The sequence below is a fragment of the Ceratotherium simum genome, chromosome X (genome assembly GCF_057802395.1).
Source record: "Ceratotherium simum simum isolate JZ-2026a chromosome X, ASM5780239v1, whole genome shotgun sequence".
Classification (NCBI taxonomy): domain Eukaryota; kingdom Metazoa; phylum Chordata; class Mammalia; order Perissodactyla; family Rhinocerotidae; genus Ceratotherium; species Ceratotherium simum.
Window position 1 is genome coordinate 70903116 of NC_141940.1, and position 15198 is coordinate 70918313.

Consider the following 15198-nt stretch of genomic DNA (forward strand, 5'->3'; position numbering starts at 1 on the left):
ATAAATGGGATTGCTATCTTAATTTCTCTCAGATAATTTGGTGTTAGTGTATGGACATGCAACTGGTTTCTGTATGTTGATTTTGTATTCTGCAACTTTTTACTGAATTTATTTATTAGTTCTAACACTTTTTTAGTGGAGTCTTTAGGGTTTTCCATATATAAGATCAACCTGCAAACAGAGATAATTTTACTTTTTCCTTTCTGATATGGATTTTTTTTTCCTTGCCTAATTGCTCTGTCTAGGACTTCCAATATTATCTTGAATAGGAATAATGAGAGTGGGCATCCCTGTCTTGTTTCTGATCTTAGAGGAAAGGATTTTAACTTTTTACCATTGAGTATGGTGTTAGCTGTGGGCTTGTCTTATATGGCTTTTATTATGCTGAGGAACATTCCTTCTACACCCAATTTGTTGAATGTTTTTATCATGAAAGGATGTTGTATTTTGTTAAATGCTTTTTCTGCATCTATTGAGATGATCGTATGATTTTTATATTTCATTTTATTAATGTGGCGTATTATACTTATTGATTTGCTCATGTTGAAACATCCTTGCATTCCAGGAATAAATCCCACTTGATCATGGTGAATTATTTTTTTTAATGTGCTGTTGAATTGGGTTTGCTAACACTTTGTTGAGAATTTTTGGATCTATATTCATTAGAGATATTGGTCTATAATTTTCTTTTCTTGTAGAGTCTTTATCTGGCTTTGGTATCAGCGTAATGCTGGCTTTGTAAAATGAGTTTGAGAGTGTTCCCTCCTCTTCAATTTTTTAAAACAGTTTGAAGGGGATTGGCATTAATTTTTCTTTAAATGTTTGGTAGAGAAAATGTATTCTTATATTATATTTAATGCTGATAACTGAAAAGACATTGCATTTTTATTAAATCAACAATAATAAACTAGTCTCATTTGCCAGAAATGTACCTAAATTATGTGAACTTGGATTCTTATAATATTTTTATTTGATTTCTGTTAGGATATCTTTTACTTTTAACACATTGAAAGAACTGAAAGTACAATTTCCTCAATTTCTGGGAATTTTAGAAATATTCAATTATATAAGCATATATTCCTTTCTAAGCCAATCAGAATCTAACTCTTTTAATAGACTTTATAATCAAATTTTATAAGACTATGTGGAGACAAGAAAATATTACACACTCACAGACGCGTGTGTACACATACAGACAGACGCAGATAGTTTATAGCTTCAATTTTAACGTTTTGGCCATGGGTGAGGTCTAAACACAGAATTACAAAACTCACTGGACAATATCAAAGAGCTGTGCTCTCTTGATGGGAATAAACTTAATTTATATAAGCTCAAAATAGACAAAAGAGTTTAGTGAGATTTTCTGTTGTCTTTCACCCAACAGAGACAAAATCTTTATGAACCATCAATCCATGTACAGAGATCATCAAATGGTCAGACCATTAAACCAACAGAACCAGAAATCAAGCAAGTACTCAAAAAGACTTAAAATCCAATGCTTACCTTGACACCAATGGTCAAGAGTCCAGAACACAGCATGAGTCTAACACACCATTGCAGATGAAAGGGATGGGGATGATATAAATCAATTTTGAAATATTTTGAAAATCTTGGGTTTTTCCCTAAGCATGTTGTATCTTTCTTTCTCCTAACAGTGACCCAAAGTCTGATGGGCTGAAAAAAGGTTTACAAGACTCAATCTTTTTTTTTGTTTGTTTATTGCAGTAACAAATTATACAATTTATAACATTGTATAAATTTCAGGTGTACATCATTATACTTCTATTTCTGCATAGATTACATAGCCAAGACTTGGAAGCAACCTAAGTGCCCATCAAGGGACGAATGGATAAAGAAGATGTGGTATATATACACAATGGAATACTACTCAACCATAAGAAACAATGAAATCCAGCCATTTGTGACAACATGGATGGACATCGAGGGTATTATGCAAAGTGAAATAAGTCAGAGGGAGAAAGTCAAATACCGTATGATTTCCTTCATTAAGTAGTAGATAATAACAACAATAAACAAGACTCAATCTTAACTCTGTTTAATACATATGCAAAAGTTTTTCTTTGAGAAGGTTTTTGTCTCTCTTGCACCCAACCCTTCTGAACAAAAGGTCTGGGTGGAAGTGGAGGATGTCTGAAAAAAAATTTCAGAGGAAGACTGGAGCATTACTTTCATAAGTATTTACCTTTCAAAAGGTATAAATCCCAGACATTGGATAGATGTTATGTGTTATGTTATGTGTACACACACACACACACACACACACACACACACACAGTCTGAGACATTTGGGTTTATCTGGCCCTTGGAAAGACATATTTACATTCCAAAAAGTTAATGTGAGAACACAGGATCCTTTCCATTCTATCTCAAAGGAGCAAAACTTCTTTTTTTCTCTCCTTCCTGGATGGGAGGTAGATGGCTGTTTCTCTTCTGTATATGAATGGAGAAAATTCATTGTTCTCAGTCCTCTTCTCCATGGAGTGTCCAGCTACACTAGACTTCATCATGTCACCCCAGGGATAGGATCTGGAGCAAGGGGAGGCTGCTCACTTGTTATTTGCTGTAAGATAATTAATAAGAAATCTGATGCTCAGTCAGATTACCTCTTGTGTGCATGATAAAAGTAATAAAAATAAATAGTAAAATCCCAACAGGCATATCCATATTGATACATGTTAACAATATGTATGAATCTCAAAAAAATTATTGTGAATCAAAAAAGCCAAAATAAAATGAATATATTCTGTACTATTCCACTTATATAATTTTTAAAATGCAAACTATTATAGACTGACCAAAAGCAAGTCAGTGGTTACTAGTGGATACATGACAGTGTTGTTGAGGGGCAGGAGGAAGGCATTACAAATGGGCAGAAGGAAACTTTTCCCAGTGATAGATATGCTCATTATCTTGAATATGATAGTTTCTTATATGTAAAAACTTAAAAAATTGTACACTTTAAACATATGCACTTTATTCTATGTCAATTATGCCTAAATACAAGTTGAAAAAAAAAACACCACTAAAGGAAAAGAAATGTTAAGCTACAGATTGGAAAACAATAATTGCAAACCATATATCTGATAAAGAACTTTCATCCAGATTAAAATAACAGTTTATCAACATTGTTGCCTGCAGTCACAAGGAAAGAAGAAAATATGCAAAGTATTAAAGTTGCTACTTGGTTTCTTGATGCTTATGGTGAAATGTGAGATGAGAGAGAGAGAGACACTGAAAGGAGTATTAATCATGAAGGCAAACTATGTTAACCTTAAGGAATGGCTCCCAAGTAAAGATCAAATCTAGGATCCTGCCAGAAAAATATGATATCAAGGTAAAGTTGAGGTTATGGCTCTAAAATCCATCATAAAGATAAAATGTTGTACCTCAGAATATTAAGTTGGACAAAAGACACTTTAAAGAGTTTGAGTGTGCTTAAGAGAGTGTCTTCATCAAACAATAGGGCTTCTAAGAAACATAAAAACTTCCTGAGGCCGGCCTGGTGGCATAATGGTTAAGTTCACGTGCTCCACTTTGGTGGCCCGAGGTTCACAGGTTTGGAACCCTGGGAACAGACCTACACACCACTCATCAAGCCATGCTGTGGTGGCATCCCATATCCAATATGGAGGAAGACGGGCACAGATGTTAGCTCAGGGCTAATCTTCCTCAGCAAAAAAGAGGAAGATTGGCAAGTGATGTTAGCTCAGAGCTGATCTTCCTCACCAAACAAACGAACGAACGAACAAACAAAAAAATAAAACTTCATTATACAATGCTCCCAACAGAAGATCAGGGTGAAGAAGGGCTTAATTGAAAGAGATTTCAGGGCATGGTGTTTATTCATAGGAGACCAAAAACAATTTTAAAAGAATTATATTTCTAGACACACCACCAACTTTCACTGACAGAGACAGAAACACTACAAAAATAAAAAAATGACTTTGAACTCCCAAAACCTACCAGTAGGGAGCATGCTACTAAAACTACACAGTTGAAAATATAGACTACCTATCATATAAAAGGGAGGATGGGGGCTGGCACCGTGGCTTAGCAGTTAAGTGCACGCGCTCCGCTGCTGGCGGCCCGGGTTCGGATCCTGGGCGGGCACCGACGCACCGCTTCTCTGGCCATGCTGAGGCCGCGTCCCACATACAGCAACTAGAAGGATGTGCAGCTATGACATACAACTATCTACTGGGGCTTTGGGGATAAAAATATAAATAAATAAAATTATAAAAGAAAAAAAAAAAAAGGGAGGATGACTCAGAGGGTGGAACCAAGAACCCTGAGGGAGAATTATTCTTGGGCAGAAATGGGGCTGAGCCCTACTGAAGGAAATTCCAAAATTTTCCTGTCTGGATTTCAGAATTTCTGTGTACTCCTTTGTGCCTCACATTTTTTCCCTATTTGAATAGGAATGTCTATAGGGGTTTTCTTTATCAGTCTTATCCGTGTATATTGGGCAAATGGAGTGCAGGTAACTTCAGATCAATGGGAACTATACTTGAGGTGATTTACTTAAGAAACTACACCTGAGAAACCTCATCTGGACATGGATCTGATTTAGATGATGAAATCATGGACTTTGAGCTGATGGTGTAATGAGACAAGACTTTTGTGGGCCTTGGTAGGAGGATAAGTGTATTTTGCATGTGGGAGGATTGTAAATAGTTTGTGGCCACAGAAGGCCTATAGGGTTTTTAAATTCAGATATACTTTACATGACATAAAATTCACCATTTTAGGGGCCGGCCCTGTGGCATAGTGGTTAAGTGCATGCACTCTGCTGCTGGTGGCCTGAGTTCGGATCCCGGCCACGCACCGATGCACCACTTGTTAGGCCATGCTGTGGTGGCATCCCATATAAAACAGAGGAAGATGGGCACGGATGTTAGCCCAGGGCCAGTCTTCCTCAGCAAAAAGAGGAGGATTGGCGTGGATGTTAGCTCAGGGTTGATCTTCCTCACACACAAAAAAAATTCACCATTTTAGAGGGTACACTTTAGTGGTTTTTGGTATATTCACTAGGTTGTGCAACCATCACCACTAATTCCAGTATTTCCATTGCTACCTCCCCAAAAAAGAACCATACCTATTATCAGTTAGTCTCAAATTATTTTTCCTCCTATATGCTGGCAATTGCTAATGCAGTTTCTGTCTCTATGGATTTGTCTATTCTGATTATTTCATATAAATGGAATCACACAATAGGTGGCCCTCTGTATCTGGTTTCTTTCACTTACAATAATGTTTTCAAGGTTTATCCATGTTGCAGCATGTATCAGTACTTAATTTCTTTTCATTGCTGAATAATATTCCATTGTATGGTTACACCACATTTTATTTATCCATTCAACAGTTGATAGGCATTTGGATTGTTTTCATTTTTTGGCTTTTATGAATAATTCTGCTATAAACAGTCATGTGCAGACATATGTATGTTGTCATTTCTCTTGGGTATATACCTAGGAGTAGAATTGCTGTGTCATAAGGTAACTAACTCTATTTTACTTTTTTGAGGAACTGCCAAACTGTTTTCCACAGTGGATGGACTATTTTACATTCCCTTATGACTTATTTTTTTAACCCATTGGTTATTTTGTTGTGTACTGTTTAATTTCCACATTTTGTGAATTTTCCAAATTTCCTTCTGTTATTAATTTCTCATTTCATTTCATTTGTCACAGCACTTACTAAGATTTAAATTCACTTTAAATTTATTAAGACATGTTAATGGCCTAAAATAAATCTATCCTGGAGAATGTTCCATATGCCCTTGAGAATAACAGGCATTCTGCTGAGATTGGGTGAAGTGTTCTATAGGTAACTATTAGGTCCATTTGGTATATAGGGATGTTCAAATCTTCTATTTCCTTGCTAATCTTCCGTCTACTTTTTCTGTCCATTATTGCAAGTAGGGTATTAATGTATCCAACTGTTATAATTGAATTGTCTATTTCTCCCTTCCAATCTGTCAGTTTTTACTTCATATATTTTGGAGCTCTGTTGTCAGATACATATATATTTAAAATTGTTATATTTTTTCCATGGATTGATGCTTTTATCATTATATAATGTCTTTTCTCTCCAGTGACAATTTTTGTCTCAAAGTCTATTTTGTCTGATATTACTATAGGAATTACAGCCCTATTTTGAATACTGTTTCCATACACTGTCTTTTTACTTTCAAACTATTTGTGTTTTTAAATATAAAGTATCTGTAGACAGCATTTAGTTGGATCTTTTTTTATACATTCTGCCAATCTCTGCCTTTTAATTGGAGAGTTTAATCCACTTACATCTAAAGTAATTATGGGCAAGGAAGGACTTATTTCTGGCATTTGGATATTAGTGTTCCATATATCTTATGTCTTTTTGGTTTCTCCATATTTTTTATATTCTTTTTTAGTATTGAATAGATATTTTCTAGTGCATCATTTTAATTCCCCTTTCATTTCTTTTACTATATCTTATTAGCTATTATTTTATTGGTTGCCCTGTGGATTATAATTAACATCTTAATTTATAACAATCTAGTGCAGATTAATACCAACATCATAATTTCAATACTATACATTTTGCTTTTACATATCTCCACTCCTCTCCCAATCTGTATACTATTATTGCCACAAAATACATCTTTATATGTGTGTTCCCATTAACATAGATTTATAATTATTGCTTTTTACAGCTGTATTTAAACCATATAGTGAAAAAAGGGTTATAAGTCAAACATACAATAATACTGGCTTTTACATTTACCTATTTAGTTATCTTCCTTGCTGTTCTTCATTTCTTCATGTGGAGTTGACTATCTAGTATCCTTTCATTTTGGCCTAAAGGACTCCCTTTAGCATTTGTTGAAGGACAGGTCTGTTAGCAACAAACTCTCTCAGTTTTTGTAGATCTGGGAATGCCTTAATTTCTCATTCGTTTTTTAAATGTCGTAAAATATACACAACATAATTTTTATCATTTTAACCATTTGTAAGTGTACACTTCAGTGGCATTAAATACACTCACAATGTTCTGTAAATATCACCACTAAGTCAATGTCCCAAACATTTTCATCATCCCAACAAAAATTCTGTACCCATCAAACAAAGACTTGCCCCCCCCCCCAACCTCTGGTAAACCTCTATTTTATTTTCTGTCTCTATGAATTTGCCTATTCTAGATATGTCATAAAAGTGAAAGAATACAATATTTGTCATCTGTGTCTGGCTTATTTCACTAAGCATAATGTTTTCAAGGTTCACCCATGTTATACTACATCAAAATTTCATTTATTTTTATGACTGAATGATATTCCATTGTATGTATGTACCACATATTCATCTGTTAATTGACGGTTGGGTTATTTACACCTTTTTGCTATTGTGAATAATGTTGCTATGAACATAGTACAAATATCTGTTTGAGTCCCTGTTTTGAATTCTTTTATATATATACCTAGGAGTGGAACTGCTATGTCATATGGTAGTTCTACATTGAAGCTTTTGAGAAATTGCCAAACTACTTTCCACAGCAACTGCACTTTTTTATATTCCCACCAGCAATGCACAAATGTTCCAAATTCTCCATATCCTTGCCAACACTTTTTTTTAAATGTAGACATCCTTGTAGGTGCACCTCATTGTGGTTTTTATTTACATTTCCCTAATGAGTAATCATTTCCCTAATGATTAATAATGTTGAGCATCTTTTCATGAGCTTATTGGTAATTTGTATATCTTCTTTAGAGAAATGTCTGTTTAAGTCCTTTGACAAATTTTGAATTGGTTTGTTTGTCTTTTTGTTGTTGAGTTTTAGGCGTTCTTTATATATTCTGCATATTAATCTCTTATCAGATACATGGTTTGAAAATATTCTATCTCATTCTTTAGGTTGTATTTCTGCTTTTTCATAGTATCCTTTGATGCACAAAATTTCTTAATGTTCATGAAGTCCAATTTATTTTTTATTTGTTTCTTGTGCATTTGGTGTCATATTCATGAAATCATCTCCAAATTCAATGTCATTAGAATTTTCTGCAGTGTTTTCTTCTAAGAGTTTTATAGTTTTACCTTATAATTTTAGGTCTTCAATTCATTTTGAGTTAATTTATGTATATGATGTAAGTTAAGGGTCTAATTTCATTCTTTTATATGAGGATATCCAGTTTTCCAAGCACCATTTGTGAAAAGACTGTTTTTCCCCCATTGAATGGTCTTGGCACCTTTGTCAAAAATGAATTGATCTGGAGCTGGCCCGGTGGTATAGTGGTCAAGTTTGCACACTCCGCTTTGGCAGCCCAGGGTTTGCAGGTTGGGGTCCCGGGTGCAGACCTATGCACTGCTTATCAAGTCATGCTGTGGCAGGTGTCCTACATATAAAGTAGAGGAAGATGGGCACGGATGTTAGCCCAGGGCCAATCTTCCTCAGCAAAAAGAGGGGGGTTGGCAACAGATGTTAGCTCAGGGCTAATCTTCCTCACCTAATAAATAAATAAATAATTTTAAAAAATGAATTGATCATATATGTGAGGGTTTATTTCTAGGCTTTATATCCTATTCCATTGCCTATATGTCTGTCCTTAATACCAGTACCATACTGTTCTACTTACTGTAGCTTTGTAGTAAGTTTTGAAGTTTGGAATTGTGAGTCCTCCAAATTTATTCATCTCTTTCAAGATTGTTTTGGCTACTATGGGTCTCCTAAGATTCCATATGAATTTTAGGGTGAGTTTTTCTATTTTTACAAAAAAGTCATTGGAATTCTGATAAAGACTGCACTGAATCTGTAGATCATTTGGGGTAGTATTGTCATCTTAACAATATTAAATCTCCCAATCCATGAACACAGGATGTTTTTGCATTTATTTAGGTCTTTTTTAATTTCTTTCAGCAATGTTTTGTAGTTTTCAGTGTACAATTCTTTTGCCTCCTTGGCTAGATTTATTGTTGAGGATTTAGTTTTTTATTTAATTTAGTTAATTTATTTTTTATAGATCCCACTCAGGAAAGACTGCCCCAAACACATTTGCAATTCTTTTCTTTTTCTTAAGCAAATGACAAAGACCCAGTTTACCAGCTTTACTTTTTTAAACTTAAGCTTAACATTACATATTTAAAAAATTATCAAAACTTACTAAGTTGCCATCATTCATGCACAACTAGAAAACATCTTCAATTTATATTAAACCAGAAATGTATTGCCCTTAATGCATTAATATCTTTCACTACTAAATATTGAAAAAAATTGAAATTATTTTTGTGGAAGATTCATTCTGGCAATGTTAACTTCACAGCAGGCTGACACTACCTGGCTCATGTTTCAAACACAATGGAAAAGCAGCTCTGTGCTGGTGTTAGTGTACAAAAGAGTCATGGCCACCTTGGATTACATTTAATAAAAAAGCAAAGTGCATATAGAGATTTACAACAATTTTAAAGACAGAAAATGGTACTATTATGTGGTCCCAATAATAAACTCAAAAGTCCATGATAAATAAGGGCTCTGATGAGCCATTTATAAATACTTTAGATTGGGTAGAATTATTTTGAAAGTTGATTTCATTTGAAATCTTCAAAAAATGTTCCTGTTAATCTTCAAATTGTGCTTATTATAGTTCAATGTGTTAAATGTTAAATGTGTGCGTTTAATTACCTGTTATCGAAATGTAGCAGCTGCTCCTTGCCATTTATTGTTAAGGACTTTAACTGGCCATATTCTTCAACTTCTACTCTTTCTTGACCACTCTTGACAATTCTCTTTGTAGTGATTTTTCTGCCATTAACTATTTTAGTAGAAGTTGACATAGATTTGAAGTTGCCCATCCCACTACCTTCAAATGAAATAGAAGAGAATGAAGTGAGACTCCCGTGACCTAGTGAACCAAAGGAGGTTAATTCTGTATCAAAAGAAGAAAATCCATCTCCAAAAGATGGAAATCCACAGAAGGCAGAGAAAAATGACCCTGTGCATCAGTTCCTGCTTCCACGGCGGCCCCTTCAATTCCCAGAAAAGTCCTCAAATGGGTCTTTGAAGAAGTTGAATGATAATGGCCCTTTTACACCAAAAAATTCCCTGAAGATGCCATCTAGATTATGGAATGTGAAACCAACTCAAACAGACTGTCAAAATGACATCCACCTCCATCATTTAATCCTTCTTTGCATATTTGTCATAGATGTCCTGTTTTTTAGCATCTAATAACACCTCATATACCTCAGCTACTTGTTTGAATTTTCCCTCCACTTCTTCTTTATTCTCAGGGTTTTTATCTGGATGCCACTTCAGTGCCAGTTTTCAATATGCTTTTTTAATATCCTCAGCTGAGGCATGTCTCCACGTGCCTAGAACGTCTTAGTAATCCATCATGTTTTAATAGGCTGTTGGAAGGAGTCTGAGGATGAGGACACAGGAGCAGGCAGTGGGAAGGAGGAGTGGCAGATTGGTGTCCCTGGTCTCCCCTTGGCTCTGGCGTTGGCTGCCCTGGTGATGGCAGTGGAGGCAGCAGCTCTTTGTGCTTTCCTTTCTCTCCTCGGATTTAATTTTTTTAGACATTACTATAAATGAAATTGCATTCTTAATTTCATTTTTGGATTGTTTGTTGCTGGTGTACAGAAATACAACTGATTTTTATGTGTTTGTACCCTGCAACTTTGAAGAATTTGTTTTTTAATTCTAGTAGTTTTCTTGTGGATTCTCTTGGATTTTCTAAAAATTGGATCATATAATCTGTAAATAGAGGTAGCTTTACTCCTTCATTTCCAATTCTGATGCCTTTTTTATCTTGTCTAATAGCTCTGGCTAGTACGTCCAGTAAAACATTGAATAGCAAAAGGTGAAAGTGGGTGTCCTTGTCTTGTTAGTCATCTTAGGGGTAAAGATTTGAGTCTTTCAAAATTGAGTATGAAGTTAACTGTGGGTTTTTCAAAAATGCCCTTTACTATATTGAGGAATTTTCCCTCTATTCCTAGTTTTCTGAGAGTCTTTATCATGAAACTGTGTTAGATTTTGTAAAATTCCTTTCCTGCATCAATTGAGATGATCATGAGGGTTTTCTTCCTTTGCTCTATTTCTGTGATATATTACATTGATTGATTTTCTTATGTTGAACTACCCTTGCATTCCTGGGATAAATTCCACTTGGTCATCGTGAATAATCCTTCTAATGAGCTACTGGATTTGGTTTGCTAATATTTTCTTGAGGACTTTTACATCTATATTCATAAAGAATGTTGATCTGTAATTTTCTTTCCTGTGGTGTCATTATTTGGCTTTGCATCAGAGTAATGCTGGCCTCATAGAATGAGTTAGGAAGTGTTCCCTTCTCTTTAATTTTTTTAAAGAGTTTTAAAAGCATTAGTTTTATTTCTTTAAATTTCTGGCAGATATTACCAATGAAGCCAATTCAGCACTTTGTTTCATTAGGTTTTATATTAGTGATTCAATCTCTTTACTTGTTACAGGTCTATTGAGATTTTTTATTTCTTCTTGAGTCAGTTTAGGTAAGTTGTGTATTTTAAGAAAGTTATCCATTTCTTCTAAGTTATCTAATTTGTTGGTGTACAATTTTTTATACTATTTTCTTACAGTCCATTTAATTTTGTTAACGTCAGTAGCAATGTCACCACTTTCATTTCTCCTTTTAGTTATTTGTATCTTTTCTTTCAGTCTAGCTAAATGTTTGTTGATTTTGTTTATGTTTTCAAAGAATCGTCTTTTGATTTCATTGATTTTCTCTATTGTTTGCTTTTCACTATTTTGTTTATCACCACTTTAATCTTTATTATTTCCTTCTTTCATTAGCTTTGGGATAGTTTGCTCTTCTTTTTCTGGTTCTTTCAGGTGTGAAGTTAGGTTATTGATTTGAGATCTTTATTCTTTTTTGATGTAGACAACTACAGCTATAAATTTCCCTCTGAGAACATTTCCACTGCATCCCATAATTTTGATATGTTGTGATTTCATTTACATTTGACTCTAAGTATTTTCTAATTTCCCTTGTGATTTCTTCTTTGACCCATTGGTTGTTTAAGAGTGTGTTGTTTAATTTCAACATACTTGTGAATTTCCTATTTCCTTCTGTTATTGATTTCTAACTTTATTCTCTTGTCAGTAAAGATAATTTGTGTGATAGCCATCTTTTTACATCTATTGAGACTTTTTTTGTGGTTTAACATATACTCAGTCCTGGAGAATGTTTCATGTGCATGTGAGAGAATGTGTATTCTGCTGTTGTTTGGTAGAGTATACTCTATATGTCTGTTAGGTTTATTTGGTTCGTTGAGTTGTTTAATCCCTCTATTTCCTCACTTATCTTGTGTTTGGTTGCTCTATTCATTATAGAAAGTGAAGTATTAAGGCCTCCCACTCTTATTGAAGAACTGTCTATTTCTCCTTTCAATGCTGTTCACTTTTCCTTCAGATATTTTGAGGATCTGTTATTAGGTGTGTAAATGTTTACAGTTGTTATGTCTTCTTGTTGAATTGAATCTTTTATTAATATATAATGCATTCCTTTGTCTCTTATAAACTTTTTGATTTAAAGTCTATTTTATCTCATATTAGTATAGACACTCCTGATCTCTTTCAGTTACTATTTACATGGCATCTTTTTCCATTCTTTCACTTTCCACCTATTTGTGTGTTGGGTCTAAAATGAGTCTCTTTTAGATAGCATATAGTTAATCTTGCTTTTTTATCCATTCTACCAAGCTCTGTCTTTTGATTAGAGATTTTAATCCATTTACATTTAAAGTAATTACTAATAAGGAGGTACTTCTGCTATTTTGCTATTTGTTTGCTATATGCCTTATGGCATGTTTGTACCTCATTTGCTACCATTACTGACATCTTTTGTGTTTAGTTGATTTTTTGTAGTGAAACATTTTGATTCTCTTCTCATTTCTTTTTGTGTATATTTCATACATAAGTACTCTGTGGTTACCATGGGTGTTACATTTAACATCTTTTAAGTTTATAACAATCTAATTAGAGTTTAAACCAACTTAACTTCAATAGCATACAAAAACTCCACTCCTAGAGCTCTGTCCTCCTCTCTTTCTGTTATTGATGTCACAAAATACATATTTATAAATTGTGTCCCCAATGAATAGAATAACAATTATTTTTATGCATTTGTCTTTTAAAATACGCAGAAAATAAAAATGGGCATTACAAACCAAAATTACAATAATACTAGCTTTTATAATTTCCCATGTATTTATATTTACCAGAGATTTATTCCTTTGTATAGCTTTGAGTTAGTGTCTACCTTCCTTTCTTTTCAATCTGAAGGCTTCTATTTAGTTTTTCTTGCAGGGCCGCTCTGGTAGTAACAAATTTCCTCAGATTTGTTTCTCTGAGAATGTCTTAAGCTCTCCCTCATTTTTGAAGGACAGTTTTGTTGGATGTATAACTTTTGGTTGACAATTTTTCTCTATCAGCTCTTTAATTATATCAACTCACTGCTTTCTGGTCTTCAAATTTTCCGGTGAGATATTGGATAATATTCTCATTGAGGATCACTTCTATGTGATAATTCATTCTTTTCTACTGCTTCCAAGATTCTTTCTTTGTCTTTGTCTTTCAGCATTTTTATTATAAGGTGTCTCAATGTTGGTCTCTGGATTTTCCTATTTGGTGTTCATTGAGCTTCTTAGATTTGTAGATTCATATTTTTCATCAAAGTTGGGAAGCTTTCATCCATTATTTCTTCAAATATTACCTCTGTCTCTTTCTGTGTCTCATCTATTTCTGTACTCCCAAAATACATATGTTGGTTTATTTGATGATATACCAGAGGTCCCATAGGCTCTGCTCTCTCTTCTTCATTCTTGTACTATCTGTTCCTCAGACTCAATAATTGCATTTGTCCTATCTTCAAGTTTCCTGATTCTTTATTCTGCTTGCTCAAATCTACTTTTGAAACACTCTTGTGTATATTTCATTTGAGTTATTGTTCTTTTCAGCTATAGAATTTCTTATTTGTTCTTTTTTTTATAATTTCTATCACTTCATTGATATTCTCATTTTGTACTTCTTTTCTCTATCTTTGTGCATGTCTTCATTTAGCTCTTTGAGCATCTTTTAAGGCTACTGTTTTTAAAGTCTTTGTCTATTTACTCTGACATCTGGACTTCCTCAGATATGGTTTAGATGGATTTATTTTGTTCCTTTGAATGGCCCATAGTTTCCTTTTCTTTGTATGTCTTGTGATTTTTTTTTTTTAAATTGGATATTTGAAAAACTTTTTGAAAACTCAACTTTTATTATACGGTAACTGAAAATCAGATTCTCCCCCTTTCCCGTTTTGATTTTTGTAGAGTTTCTCTGTACCAGGAATCAATCTGAAGTGAAAGCTTAAAGTCTTCTCAGGACTTTTCTGAGCATGTATCTTTCCCTGGGCATGCGTGGTGGCTTTTTAGAGTCTCCTGTATATGCAATGATTTTTGAATGTCAAAAACAAAAAATAAAACAGATTAGGCTTCTATATATCCCTTAGAATCCCCTTCAGCTAGTTGGGGTTGAGACAATGGCAGCCATTCTCTGTGACTATACCTCAGTAATCAGAAGCAACAATCTACAATCAGAACACAGACCCCAAAATTTGGAGGACAAGGTCCTTATTGCCAAAAACAAGCTACTCAAGAAAGGAGGGCACAGCTATCTTCCATGGGCTGAAAAGTGGGTGGGGGATGGGTACCTGCTACTGTGCTTTAGGATGAAATAGACTGATGTCAACCTCAATTTATCAGCCAAGCTTTCCTTTGGAAGCTGCAAGCATCCAAACAAACTGTAGAGATCCAAAACAGTTACTTTAGACAGTTCTTGCTATTACAATTATCTAGATGGAGAGATGGGTTCTTGGTGCTTCCCACTTGTCCATCTTCCCTGATGTCACCACCAGCATGCTATTATTGAAAGAGAGAAATATAAATGGTCATTTGAAAAAAACCTTATTAATATCTTTCCCTACATCTGTAGCTTCTCTCATCCACAGAGCTCGCCTTCATTTTTGAAGGATAGTTTTATCATAATTTTTGGTTGAGAGTTTTTTCCGTCAGATCTTTCAATATGTCATCCCACTGCCTTCTATCCTCAATTGTTTCTGATGAGAAATCAATTATTAATCTCATTGAGGTTTCTTTGTATATGCTGCATCACTTTTCTCTTGCTGCTTTC

At 34.2% G+C, this 15198-nt stretch overlaps 1 pseudogene; it reads right to left on the bottom strand.

Annotated features, from left to right (window-relative positions):
* Window positions 1–7166: 7166 nt before the first annotated feature.
* Window positions 7167–10386, bottom strand: LOC101399701 (dnaJ homolog subfamily B member 6 pseudogene; annotated as a pseudogene).
* Between the last annotated feature and the right edge of the window lie 4812 nt (window positions 10387–15198).